Source organism: Corvus kubaryi, unplaced genomic scaffold (genome assembly GCF_017639235.1).
Source record: "Corvus kubaryi isolate FWS band 111438036 unplaced genomic scaffold, C.kubaryi_AGA036_p1.0 124, whole genome shotgun sequence".
Classification (NCBI taxonomy): Eukaryota; Metazoa; Chordata; class Aves; order Passeriformes; family Corvidae; genus Corvus; species Corvus kubaryi.
The window spans coordinates 1,886,228-1,899,381 of NW_024580659.1; the positions used below are offsets into that span (position 1 = coordinate 1,886,228).

General features: G+C 42.2%; 1 protein-coding gene across 2 annotated transcripts in view; it reads left to right on the forward strand.

Moving 5' to 3' along the window:
• The window catches only part of SFMBT1 (Scm like with four mbt domains 1), a 117,593-nt gene that overhangs the window by 6,206 nt on the left and 98,233 nt on the right, over positions 1 to 13,154 (forward strand). The window contains exon 2 of one of the 2 annotated variants that reach the window (XM_042019172.1): positions 10,952 to 11,270. The gene's annotated coding sequence lies outside the window, so the exon portion shown is untranslated. Of the gene's footprint in view, positions 1 to 10,656; positions 11,271 to 13,154 lie in introns of those variants that run through there. The other variant, XM_042019183.1, reaches the window with a different exon arrangement.

The following is a 13,154-nucleotide window of genomic DNA, read 5'->3' on the forward strand; positions in this document are numbered from 1 at the left end:
GTGGGTCCCTGCAGGGCTGTTCCTGGAGAAACAGTGCCAGAGGCACCTCACTGATGCCAAGGAATCTTCAGTACACAAAGGGGGTCCTGCTATTATGCATTAATCTCATTTCAGAGCAAAATAATTGAGAAGACAGAGTATCACAAGGAATGATGGAGGGTTAAAGAGCAACCTCTGTAAAAAGGGTATGAATAACTTGAGGAAGGCACATCAAAGTGCTCTCTTGGGCTAAGAAGCAGTCCAGCCTCATCCAGAGACTGTAAATAATATTGCCCCCAGGGTTCTGCTGCTCAAGCAACAGTACAATAAAATTCTTTCTGCAGACCATGGGCTCGATTTGGATGCTGGTGTTACTGCAATTTCCAGAAAGTTTAAGTACTGCAAAGACAGTGGAAACTCAGCAGTTTGGCTTCTTCCTGGCGCCTGCCCCGAGCCCCCCACAAACACAGAAATTGCAGCTACAGAGGACTGGGACTGTGGGCCAGAACAGCCCCAAGCCCTCCCCAGTTTACATAGGGGCCAGTTTCTTTATTTGAAAACCAGAACGAAACAAAACCTCACAAAACAAAACAAGTAAAGCTGCTGCTTTAAGGGCTCTTTCTTCAGTTTTAGCATCCTCTAAATGACTCAAATGGACTTTGTAGGCAGACACGAGGCACACTGTGGGTGAAGATTAAGCAAGCCCAGTTTAATCCTACAAGGAGTAATCAAATGTGAAAACACCCTATCCTTTCCCCTTGGGGGACGTTCAGTGAGTGGCCGTGTTCAGAGCAAGCTTTGTTGTTGGCTGGAGCCACCTCCTTGCTGGTTTCCTAATATTGCAAGAGTTGATGCAACCCTGCCTATTAACTTTCTATTTTATGTTCTGTATATTTTTATTATGAAAGAGGGTAGGGAAACCAGTGTGCTTGGCTGATCAGGTTTATTTATATCCAGCCCTGGTGTTGCCATTATGACTGGAACACACACAGTAAAGAACTGGGATCTTTTGCCTTTTTTTGAGAGAAATACCAGGTATTCAAGGCAAGTTGTTAGGGGACATGGTGAGCAAGTTTTATTTTAGAAATGTCATTCCGTGCTACCTGGAAATTGAAAACATCCATTCCAGGTGTCTTTGAGCATTTGGAAATGATGGTCACCTGAAAGCTTTGACCCAAGTTTCACACAGAAGGCAAAATGAGTAACAGTAACTAAGTGAAAAGGAAAAATTAATTGTCTTTTTCTCCCTGGAGAAGAGATCCATTCTGCTGGAGCTGGATAATACTTGGAAGCTACAGAGCTCCTTTTCATTAGAGAAATGAAAGGCTCATCATCCCTAGAGCTCTTAATTAGGCACCTTTTGCCATTCACAAAATTCTGTGTCTCCGCTGTCAAGTCCTATTTGTTTTAAAAATTGATTCATTCTCTTCAGTTCTTTTGTTGGGCAGCAGAAATGAATAGACCAAATGAGTCCAAACACTTTGTAAATTGTAAGAGGTTTAATATAATCAGCGTGGCCACACCAAGCTCAGAGAACAAGTGTACAGCAGTGCTTTGGTGCCAAACGCTCACAGAGCAATAACAAAAACCACGTTCAAAGTGGAGAGGGCTACAGAGGAGAGGGAAAAAAGTACATATGGAGTATTAGCTCCCTGCAGACCTATATGGTACTCTTTCATTTATGGTGGCTATTAATCCACAGGAATGACATATCAGTTAGGTGGCGGGGATCAAAATGAAAGTGCTTGGTTTTAAAAATACTCAGGCTGAATGTTTTTAGTGTAGGTTTTCTGATGAAAAAGGTTTAAACCTTTCATTTAAAGGAGGAGGAACTTCTTTTTCAGCACCACCTGAAAAATAATGTCTTTTGGGTGTTGAATATAAACTGAGATCAACTGTGTTTGTGAGCCTTCCTTTGAAGCGTTTCCCCATATGATAATATTCAGTGTCTGTTTACAAGGCTTTGATTTCATGCAGGAAACAACTGCTTTTGTACAAACATGTAAATGTATATATGAATGCGAGTGTTTGCATATAAATGTTTCCTCTTCATTGTTTTCTTGTTTTAAAAATCTCAACCAACCTTGAAACAGGAACAAAACAATAACCATCGCTAGTGGGACCTGACTGACTGGAGCTCATCAGTGAACCCAAGCAAAGCTGATGCAAGTTGCACCCTGCAGGAGGCTGAGCCTTCCAAGTGTGTGCTTGCTGCTTTCCAGGCTGAGAAGGTTCTCCAGTTACTGCATTTTCAGGTTTGCATGATCTGTTCAAGAGGTAGCACTAAATACACAGAAAGTTTTTCTGCAGAATTTTGTGTGAACATTCTAGGTTTTTTCCAAACCCCATCTTCTAGGTTTAAAGCTACTTTAAAATTGTTTTTTTCATGGTTAGAGGGGCAAATGGCCCATTATTAATCAGTGTGCTGCATTTTGGAAGGTGCAGACAGGGAAAGGTAAGTATTTAACTTGTGTAGAAGCTGTACATTCTGAGGAGAAAGAGTTTTAGATAAAGGCCAGCATGATTAGAGGGAAAGGGTAGATATAACTGATTGAAAGTCTTACAGGAGTAGTTTTCACACTGATTATCTGATTGTCTTTTCAGTACATACATCTTTCTCTTTAAAAGTGGTGCCAGTTTGAGTCAGTGCTTCCTGTGTTGTGTGGTTGCACAGGTGAGCTGTGCTGGGAGAAAGCCCCAAAGCCTTTCCTCACATGCACATGAAGGGTGACAGACCATGTGTTAGATGCGTGATGTATCCCTGCGAGCTCCATCAGCCAAATTGTGCCAACACTGGTGTCTCAGCTGTCAGTGTGAGGTTTCAGTCATCTTTTTTCTCAGCCTGTTAGAGAAGTTGTCAGAAAAAGTATCAGTGTATTAGAAACAGCTTAAGAAATTATAAAAAATGCTCACCTCTTGTATTTCTGTGCCCATTTGTTTTTGCTGGTGGCTTTTTATGAGATCCAACACAAATACCTTTATTTAGTTGAGTACAGTGTGATTTGCTTTTTAGTTCCTTCTTTTCCAAAGATAAGGAGGTCTTACTCCTACTTTATTGATTGAAAGTTGAAATTTCCATAAGCACACTGAGAGTCTTGCTGACAGAGCAGTGTAAGCAAATTGTCTGAGAGGTACTCCCTTCCCAGAGGATGGAATCGAAGAGGATTTATGGAAGAGCTTCACACAAGAAGGAGTTCTGCTTTTTCCCACATGTAGGAAGTGCTCACAATGCCCAGCTCAGATTGCTGAGTTAGATCATGGACATTGCCAACAAGGCCTTCTCCAAAGGCAAGTGCAGCATTTCATGCACACATTTTTTGCCCAAGGTTACAAAAGTCCCTGCAGTCTGTATTTTGCTTACAGACATGAGAGATGATCCATGCACGTACTCTGCATTTGCACTGGATTATCTGTAATTTGCAGCACAAGTTCTTTTGGGTAATGAAAGTGAAAGCATTAAACATGAGGGCCTGCTGGAGCTGTGCGAAACCCATCAGAGGCACCCTGTAGACTCTTAACTTACTTATTTGCACTTTAAAAATATCCTTGGGTCGCCACCTGTGGAAATTCAGAGTGAAACTCTACTCAGAAAAACAGTTTCATCTGGTGGGGTATCAGGGCCAGGCATCTGGTGGTGTCAGAATGAAAATGTGACACGTTGTGTTCAGCCAGACCTGAGATGAATTCTGAAAATTGCTCAAGCTTGGAAAGCTTTACATGATTTGAGAGTAGGATGAGCTGCTGAAATGCTCAGCAACCACTGCAGATCCCTCATATGTGTTGAGCAACACAGGATTAACAAATCTCAGGCCTGAGAGAGAAAAGTTATTGGGGGAGAATGTGAACCATGCAAAGCCTCGTGTTTGTTTCTGGAGATTGGACAGCTCCAGTAAACCACTGGGTAGCTGGCAAAACAGTATGAAAATCTGCAGCTGTTTCCTTTGCCAGCAGGTTTGTTTAACCCCTGACAGAATCACTCCAGTAAAGGTGAAGGATCTGGCCACGGCTTCAGTTTTTGAGTTTTAATCAGTCTTTGAGCAGTTAGCTCAAAGCTGTGTTTCAGATCACAATAAGTCATGATTTGGACCTGTTTTTACCTTTCCATCTGAAATTAGGACGCTCAGGTTAGCCCTGCTGGTGACTGGGAGAGCCATGGTTAGAGGACACATGAAAAGAATCTGAATTCCAGTTTTCCCTCCTGTGTGCAGCACTTCCAGGGCGCCAGCACTTGCAAACAGCTGTGTTAACACATCTGGAACTGCTCCCATGGGGATCCATCATGCTAGGAGCCCTCCATAGCTCTGGGAGCACACCCTGGGGCTCAGGCAGGCATGAAACCAAGTGAAAGAGCTAATTCCTGACAGGAGAGCACTGCCACTCCTGTTGCTTTGCTGTGACAAACAGAGGAGGTGGTTACAAACCTATGTCTACATCTTCCCATTTCACTCAGCTCCAGTAATTATTGACAGGTCTAATTGCCATCAGATGGCTGTATTTTAGTGCAGGACAGTATCAAAGACCCCAAAAGCTTCTGTGAATGTGTGGGTTTTACCTGGAACCTTTGGAAGACAGAGAACAGTACTGATTGAAAAATTGCAGAAATCACAGAATCAATTAGGTTGGAAAAGACCTCTGAGATCATTGAGTCCAACCTGTGACCCAACACCACCATGTCAACCAGACCAAATAATGATTTCTGAAACCAGTGGGAGTTTTGCTGACAGATACCAGATATTTCAACATTCTAAAACCAGCTACAAATAAAACTGGCAGCACTCAACTAAATGGGAGCAGGAAGGAAAATGTGTTAGGGAAGGGAAAACAAATGCTCCATTTACATAACAATAAAACTTTATATAAAAAAAGAAGCAACCTGACAGTGTAAAATACCTTTCAGTACTGCCTGCTCAGGGCAGAATAGTAATGCCTGACTGAGTAATCTCAGCTGAGAGATGCAATGTGGTAGGAGATGCAGAGGATGTGTTTAATCACCCTGTTCTTTGCTAAGTGAGTCAGATAAAAGACTGTGTGAGGACCATAGTCAGAGGAAGGAAGTTACTGTCAGTCCTGGGCATTGAAACTGAATGAGTGTACATTTTAAAAGTTTCACATATTACAGCCTTCTGAAAGATTTGTTGATTCAGGGATCCTAAAACAACAAACAACCCAATGTTAAAGGACAGCCTTGGCAAGGGACGTACTGTCAAACTCTGCAGCTGGGGGAATGTGGCCACAAGATATTGATTTTGTAGAGTCCTGAAATGATTTGGGCCCACTACTATCTCCATTACTGCTTTAAAACAGAGTCTGAAAATGCCTGTGTTTGGAAGAAGCAATTCTGTGCTGAATTTCCCTGGCAAATCCCATCACTCTAAGAGAGGAGAAGCTGCTGAACTCGCACATGTAGGGAAAGACAGTGAATTACAGAGGTTTGCAGCCTCATGTGGAGAGAAAATTGCAGGATTCATAAAGCAGTAGCTGGAGGAAGTGTGTACAGATGCTTCAGAGACCTCTTGTGCAAACAGGCAACACCTTAACTCACAGATTTAGAAGCAGAATTAACTTTGTTCTTCAGCACTGGTTCTCTTAACTGCTTCACTGCTGTCACAAATGCTACTGGAACATGCTCTGGGCTGCCTTTTTTCATAGAATTGAGTCTGTAATATCTCCCCCCAAGCTAATCACCTTCAGCAGCTCTCACTGGATTTGGTGGCTGGGCCCTGGTAGCATGTCCATCTTTTAACTTCCAATATCTGACAATTTACTGTTTTCTTAATATTTCACCCTGGACATAGAGGGTAGTACCTAACAAACCTGACTGTATGCACTTGATTTTACGCCCTTGTTTTTCAATTTAGACACAGCTGACTCTAGATGGGATTCATTACAGCATGAAATACCTGATTCAGCAGATGTAACATCACACGGTGCCATCCTCATTAGCAAAAGTTTCCTGAATTCATTTTGAAGTTTATAAAAGACATCAAGTATCAGTATGGTCAGTTTTACATACCATGAAGCAGTCAGGGTTACTCATGGAGCTTACCACATGTTTTCTCTTTATTAAATTGATGCAGAATTCATTATATTTCAGAGGGAAATTTGATTTTGTACTAGATAAATAAATATACTTGACTCTATGGATGATAACTCCTATATGTATTTTTTTAAAGTTCCTGTCTGTATTAGGGATGTTCACATACCCACCAGAGCCTTGCCAAACTAGCTCACTCTTATTTCCCTGTCATGCATGCCTTGTGGGCTATTAATGAATAAATAGATTTTTTTCTTCCTTTCTTTTTTTCCTTTCTTTTATTTCTATAATCACCTGACCATTTGTCCTGGAAGTGAATGCCTGCCCCTGTGCTTCCCTCACAGAAAATGCACTTTGTTAGGCATGCACTGTATGTCTCTGTGGAAGTCCCTGGAACCTGATGAGGCAATCCCTCAGCAAGAAAGTGCTGTCAGCAGGATCTCCAGATCCCATTAGCAAACCTCTGTGGAGCAGGGCACTTAAACAGCCAGCTCTGGATGTGTCTGTGAGAGCTTTCCAAACGGCACAGTCTGCTGGAAGCATTTATGGGCTCTGCATGGAAAGCTGCCCTAACTAGGCCCATGCTACAAAATGTCCCGTGTGAGCTGGGCAGAAGCTGAGGGGTTTGGAGGAGAATAGTTTTGAGGAGAATGGTTTCAAACTGCTGGGGTTTGAAGTTTGTTAGAGACCTACTGAGCAGCACTGCCTCGTGTTCTCCTGGAGCTGCTGCCCTGCCAATGCAAGGAGTGACTGGGCAAAGGCCCAGCTGGGCACCCCAGGCCCACATCCCACAGACGCTGGGCTCATTCATGGGCTCTTCTCTCGCCAGCTTCGGCCACGCTCGTCTTGGGGCTACCTCTGCTGGGTGTTTTCCCCAGCTCACCCACCACCTCCTCCAAGTGCCCCCTCAGCCTGTCCTCACTTGAAGAGCTGCTCTGAACAAATCCTGTGTGTACAGGGTCTTGTAAAGCTCAGCGATGGAGCACCAGACTCCCTCCAAGGAGAGCAGTGATGGGAGCACTCCACAGAAGCTGCTGTAAGCAGGGGTCTGAAGAGCAGGATGAGAAGGTAGAAGAGATGAGTCAGATGTGCAGCAGGCTGAGTGTGCACAGTGTAAGAAAGCTTGTGGCACTCTGAATGCATCTTTCGGTTTTCTGAACACGCTTTTGATTTGTACAAACTAAATCAAAGAGCTGGGTGAGCTGGGTGATCATTCTCAGAAGGAGGAGGCAGCTGTATTCAAGCTCTTCCCCTGACCTGAATTCCTGGCTGAAAAGCAAACCAGTTTCTTAGCTGAAAAGTAAATGTCAAAGGATACTAGAATTAAATTATTTTTTATTTCCACCTATCAAAGAAAATTAAGTGAGAGAGATTAAGTGGATAAATGTATCAAGTAAACCAGCAGTGAAAAAAATATACTCCCTTTCTACAACTGTAAACAATTACTACCATGTGATTTGGAAACTGTCAATTAGCTCTAAGCACAGTGAATCAGAGCTGCTTTCTGGTGTAATGAAAATAGAGCATCTCCCCGTCACATCAGTATAGATTGCATTAACCTTAATGACTCCTGTAAGGCTAAACCTTGTCTTGCCGGGCAGATTGAACACTGTGCCTTGTAAGCTTTGCCTTTAACTTATCTTTGTAAAACTTGCATTGATTCTACTCTAATTTAAACTAGAAATACAGAAATTGTCAGGTCTGAACAGACCACTGGTGCAACTAATTTGATTTTTTGTTGCTAACTGCAACCAGTGATGGATGGACTCAGAGAAAAGAAGAATGATTCATTCCCTGTCCCCTCTGCTTTCCTCTTTCCACTTGTACCCTTTTCCTAATTTGTTTAATTAAGTGTGGTGTGATTTCTTTACCCCAGTTGATGACAAGTTTGTGTACTGAAATGGAAATATTAACAGATCTTGTGTCTTCAAACTCCCCAGTATTATTAGAGATATTATTCTTGCTAGTGTAAATGTCAAATCCCAGTTTGGAAATAATTCTTCTGTATCTCCTGTATTAAATGGATTATTCTAAGAAGTTTCCAAATCCATTGTCAGGAGCCTTCTTTTTTAAAATTGTTGAATGCTTCCTTTCAGTGGGAGAAAATGTAAATAGGACCATGTTCCTCCATGAGCACCACCATCTGCCACATCTCCTGTTTCATTATTAATCTCTGGCTAAAGTTTATTTGGTGAATTCGAGAGGAGTTCCTCTTAGACTTATCCCAGTGTAACAAAATCCAACCCTCTTTCCTCCAGTTACAGGGAATTTCTGTCTTCATGATGCACTTAAACAAAATTGCTAACTCTTCATGGGGAGAAAGATATAAGTTGATGTCTCAGCTAGAATAATGTCTTCTTGGTCTAATGGCTGGTATATCTTTATTGATTAGCTTCTCTAAAATATCTCTTAAGTTCCCAACCTATGACACAATGAAGTGGTTTTTCTATGGGTCGTTGCTCAGTACTTCAAAATTGGGCCCACGGGGGTTCCAAACTCAGGATTTGAAAATGAAGGTACCAGGAGTTAATTACTTTTTGTAAAAAAATAGGATGTGATTTCAATTTCTGAGATATGTGAGCTCCAGTTAGCTCATGCCATGTCAGGCTTTCTCTTAACTGAATCTCTACCACACATCAGAACAGTTCACCTACGAACACAGCAAAGCCACTGCTCCTGTCAACCTTATTGCTGCACAGATTATTTCCAAAGCTCTGGTGCTGTGGTTTAGAGAATGTATATTATCAGCTTTATATGTTCCTCACATTAGAAAAAAATCTGCTTATGAATTAGGAAAAAATCCAGGAATATTTTATGATGACTACAAATACCACAACCTGCTGCAGTGCAGACTAGAAGGCTGTACTTGAATTAAAGAGGGAAAGAGTCCTTCAAGCTGGGAATGTAGCTGGGAATCTCTCAGCAAAGCATTTTCCTGCTCAGGTGTGAAGCTGAAGCACCTGCTGGCATCTTGCCACCGAGCTTTGCCAACCCAGCTATGTTTGAACAGCAGCTCCACTGCAGGCAATGTACCATGATATTTTTAAAAATTCAAGTATAACTACTTTTCCTGTCTTTATTCCTTGCATTGGTATGTGCAAAAGCTTCTCATTCAAGTGGGAAATTAAAAGATAAGCAAGTAAGAATGAAGCTGTCAGGAGGTTAACCTGCCAACTCCCAGACCAAGCAGGGAAAATATTTAAAAGCTCAACACCTTCAGTATCGTGACAGAAGGGAGAAACATCACAAAGACCACATTTGTGGGAACCTGTGCAAGATTTTATGGAGTTTCAGAGTGTGTGGTAACTTCAGGGCTGAGTGAATCTGAATAACAAATGAATTTAGGGAAAAAAAAGAAGATAAAATATTCAAGGCCCAAATTGCTGGTAAAGCTTTCCTCACTGACAACTATTAAAAATAATTAAAATAAATTGGGAGGTAAAGGCAGAGGATTTCACTAACTACAGAACCTTGTATTTGAAACCGAGCCTGTATTTCCAGCAGAGGTGTGTGCATACACAGGATTGTATGGCCTAGTGGTTCCCAATCCAGTTCTCAAACAGTGGCAGAAAGCCTTTTCCCGCAGAATTCTCCTTTGCAGCTCTGCACTGTCAGGGCCTACCCTCCAGATCAGGTGCAGGGAGCACTTCTGAGTTGGTGTCTTGTTTGTAACAGGGCCACCATTGCCACAAATTTGTTGTGCTTAATCACAGCAGAGGCCAGAATCCAGAAATTTGGATGTGGCATTTAATGCACATGGATGATTCTGTGCAGTAAAGGAGCTGCTTAGTTTTGTATATCAGCCAAGAAGTGCTGAGCAGTGTTGGCCTACGTAGCTTGGAGAAAAAGAGAGAGGAGATGCTAATGAATACAAAATTTATAATAATCTCATTGCTTTAGAGCCACCAGAGCTGCTCAGACGCAGTGTTAATAGCAGAACTTTGCAGTTGTCAAGTTTGATCCATGTATTTGTTTCCAGTCTCCCAGTCCTGATCCTCTTCCCTTCATGCAGTAAATCAAACAGGACATATCTGAACTTCTAAAGGTTGCCAGATGTTTCTTTTATTAGGTTATTGGAAGGCAATAACTTTCAAAGGGCAGAAGAGTTTTGGCTATCTGGTGAATTTAATCAGAACACATGGGAATGGGATCGTGGGGCTGTGTGAGGAGTGGTCCCATCAGCTGGGCTCTGGGGAGCAGGAAAGCAGCACAGCAGAGCTGGGTCAGGGGTCCCCTTCTGCAGGGACTGTCTGGAGCTTGGGCATCTGCACTGCCCAAATGCAGATCAAAACCATGTGACAGGGAAGTTGTTTTGGTTATCGGAGATTAGGCCAGAAATTTGTAGAGTTCAGTTACTACAGCCATATCCTGTATCCTGTGTGCACCACTGGGATTCCTTCTTGCTTTTTTTTCCCAATAAGCCAGGTCTCAGTGCTCTAAAATTTCACTGTTGTCAAAACCAAGTGCATGATGACTTAACTGCCACTTGAACAAGCCAAAAAGCCCTGTTGTTTAAAGAGCTCTCTTTCCTAGCGTACCTCCAGGCCTGTTTGCCTCTTCCATTGACCATCTAGTGAAGAAATCTAAATAAAGAAAATCTAAATAAAGAAAAGCATTTCACACTCTTCCAACTCCATTTCTTTGTCCAAAACTCAGTGTTTGTCCCTCTCAAAATCACATTTTTAAGCTTAAAAACTGTCTGTATTAAGTAGCCTATCCAACTGGCAAATTTCTCAGGGCATTAGAAAGCTGAGAAGGACAGAAACAGCTGCATTCAGTAACTCCAAAACTCCTAATTCTGCATAAATGCCATGGGTTTTACAAAGAATAAAGCTTTGTGTTTAGAGAAAGGGTATAACAAAGAAAACATGCCAAGGGGTCTACACCTTACATTCCCATTGTACATAATGCCATTTGCAAATTGTCTCCAAAAACCAGAAACTTCCAGACTAAGGAACACTCCACTGGTAACAGAGGAGTGACAGCATGGACTGCTCATCGCTCCTGGCTGCATCTGCATCCATACCCTGGTGCCAGAGGGGGACCCTTCTTCCAGAGAACCCACAAGGGACACTGCAAACCTCCTGCCTTCAATGAAGAGAAGAAGAGATGGAACAAGAGCTGTGCCTTAGTGTCTGCCAGAAGGAAATCCCTGCTGAGCTGCTCACCTGACCTTGAACCAGCTCCGTGCCTTCCCGAGGTGCTGCAGGTCCAACCCGCTGGCCACAGGCCCAGGACATCCTCGTGCTGCAGCCAGGTATTGCTGATGCCACATGGGCTGTTTTCGTACTTTCCTTAGTTAATCTGCTTCTCACTTTTGCAACCTCACTACAAAAGTACTCACTGAATATCACAGTGGTCACAGTTCACTGAGTATCACAGTCTGGTCAACTGCAGTTTGTTTGAGCTCATATTTTCTGTTTAAAATGCCTGATTGGTTACCTAAAATAACAAAATAATGTTCTCATTTGTGAAGGCTGAGACTGCTTAAGCAGAGGCTTGAATTACTACTGAAAACTGTGTAACAGACTTTTGTGTAGAGTTTGTGTCGTGTGCTGTAATTTATTAGTCTCCCAAGGTATGCAAAATTGTTCTGTGACTATTCAGTAGCCATAAAATATATGAAGAAATGCAACTACCCCAAATTTCCAAGATTTCTTTTGTGTATAAATGTATTGCCACTTCTAAAATGTTTATGTGGCTCTAGGACATTCATTTGCAAGACACAGACTGCTTTAGTAGTACCCAGAGTACCTTAACCTTGGCTGGACTTGACTCTAGGTGCTTCTGTAACACAAAACTACAATCAAATTAAGCTCTAACTTCAGTAATTGAATTTTAGTAGCCAAATTTTATGAAGGAAACAAATTTCAGTTACACCTGTGTATTTGTAAAAGATGAATTTTCAGTGTTTAATGTAAGTGTTCATAGACAAGCTTGTGCACTCAACCAAAGAGAGAAGAGAATCAATATCACCCCTGAGCAGCAGCTCAAATTTCAAATATTCACAGCTTGTAAAGTCGAACTTGTGAAGTTTAATTGACCAGGAATAATTTGAGGACAGTGATCTGTATGAGCTTCATAGGCAGAATGCAACCGAGTTATTCACTGGAAATTATTTATTCCACTTTAGAAATAATGGGGCACTTGCAATGGGGCTGTGCATTTGCTAAAATCTGAACTTTAATTTGCCCATGAACACTGCATGATCCTCAGCAGAAAAGGAACAGCAATTAGGAGCTTGTTTTCATGGAATTCCCTCCCACCACTGCTCCTCTGAGTAACCTGGCTATCAATAAGCACATCCCTCCTGTCACAGCCTCACAGCATTGTAGCTGTAAAGGAGAAGATTAACAAGGGATCCGTGATCTCTTTTGCTTCTGTGACTTTCAAGTTCAGAGCAGAATTAACCTGTGATTCTTCCCTCTGCTTCTCTGCAGTGACCAGTGAACTAAATGCCCATTTTTCTTCCTCAACTGCCAGTGAATATTTACTGTAGTTTTTCCTGTAAAGCCTTGTCCCTTTTGCAGACCTGAGAGTTTGGCTCATCCAATTTCAGTGCCTCTTTTGTAACCCATGGCAATGCTTTCTCTTTTTTGCTGTGGTTTAATATTACATGTGTGGAAATGCCAGGCAGGAACCAGGGGCTGGTGGAGAAAGTGCTTCTGGGGAAATGGGACAATCTTCAGCCTCCCAAATATTGTGAATAGTGTACTCATGGACCATAAAAGCCCAGCTAAATGAGTTTTGAGAGAAAGAAAGGTAAAAGTAAAGTGAACAGAATTTGGAACGTAAGTAACACTTCAGTTATTTTGATAAACTTAAATCTTGGCCTAATTCTGAAATTGCACATTGTTTAGGAATATTAGTGTTGGCAGAAATAAAGTCATTTGGAGGAGCCTGTTGTGACTTAGAGATCCCATATGAAATACTGTGATATTTCGTGCATGTAATCGATCCTCCTCTCCTGGTGTCCAGTTTGCCACTTCTGTAAAGCTCAGAAATTAATCCCCAGTCAGCTCCCTTCAGGAGCCAACGCACCAGGCTGGGCTGGAGAGCCCATCCAGCCACAGAGCTGTTGTGTTTGCAAATCTGGCATCCCAAATTACACAATGTCTGTACCCTTAAGCTGAGGTACCAG